Here is a 1505-nt window from a genome sequence, read left to right as displayed (position 1 = left end):
GACAACTTAGTCACACTATATAAATCCATGCAACCGGCATGGATTTATATAGTGTGACCAAGTAATAGTTAAAAAAAAAAGAACAAAAATGGTAAAAAATAAAGATTGTACTTACCGTATTTTTCGGACTGTAAGACGCACTTTTTTCCTCCCAAATTTTGGAGGAAAATGGAGGGTGCGTCTTATAGTCAGAATGTTGCTGGGGGGGGGTATATTATTTATATATATATAATATATATATATATATATATACATACACAGTACAGACCAAAAGTTTGGACACACCTCATTTAAAGATTTTTCTGTATTTTCATGACTTTGAAAATTGTACATTCACACTGAAGGCATCAAAACTATGAATTAACACATGTGGAATTATATACTTAACAAAAAAGTGTGAAACAACTGAAAATATGTCTTATAGTCTAGGTTCTTCAAAGAAGCCACCTTTTGCTTTGATGACTGCTTTGCACACTCTTGGCATTCTCTTGATGAGCTTCAAGAGGTAGTCACCGGAAATGGTCTTCCAACAATCTTGAAGGAGTTCCCAGAGATGCTTAGCACTTGTTGGCCCATTTGCCTTCACTCTGTTGTTCAGCTCACCCCAAACCATCTCTATTGGGTTCAGGTCTGGTGACTGTGGAGGCCAGGTCATCTGGTGTAGCACCCCATCATTCTCCATCTTGGTCAAATAGCCCTTACACAGCCTGGAGGTGTGCTTGGGGTTATTGTCCTGTTGAAAAATAAATGATGGCCCAACTAAACGCAAACCGGATGGAATAGCATGCCGCTGCAAGATGCTGTGGTAGCCATGCTGGTTCACTATGCCTTCAATTTTGAATAAATCCCCAGCAGTGTCACCAGCAAAGCACCCCCACACCATCACACCTCCTCCTCCATGCTTCACGGTGGGAACCAGGCATGTAGAGTCCATCCGTTCACCTTTTCTGCGTCGCACAAAGACACGGTGGTTGGAACCAAAGATCTCAAATTTGGACTCATCAGACCAAAGCACAGATTTCCACTGGTCTAATGTCCATTCCTTGTGTTCTTTAGCCCAAACAAGTCTCTTCTGCTTGTTGCCTGTCCTTAGCAGTGGTTTCCTAGCAGCTATTTTACCATGAAGGCCTACTGCACAAAGTCTCCTCTTAACAGTTGTTGTAGAGTTGTGTCTGCTGCTAGAACTCTGTGTGGCATTGACCTGGTCTCTAATCTGAGCTGCCAAGAGAATGCCAAGAGTGTGCAAAGCAGTCATCAAAGCAAAAGGTGGCTACTTTGAAGAACCTAGAATATATGACATATTTTCAGTTGTTTCACACTTTTTTGTTAAGTGTATAATTCCACATGTGTTAATTCATAGTTTTGATGCCTTCAGTGTGAATGTACAATTTTCATAGTCCTTAAAATACAGAAAAATCTTTAAATGAGAAGGTGTGTCCAAACTTTTGGTCTGTACTGTATATGTATATATATATATATATATATATATATATATATATATATAT

This window comes from Phyllobates terribilis, unplaced genomic scaffold, assembly GCF_046119375.1.
Source record: "Phyllobates terribilis strain yellow unplaced genomic scaffold, ASM4611937v1 Scaffold_11__3_contigs__length_659146591, whole genome shotgun sequence".
NCBI classification, from domain to species: domain Eukaryota; kingdom Metazoa; phylum Chordata; class Amphibia; order Anura; family Dendrobatidae; genus Phyllobates; species Phyllobates terribilis.
This window is presented reverse-complemented; position numbering follows the sequence as displayed.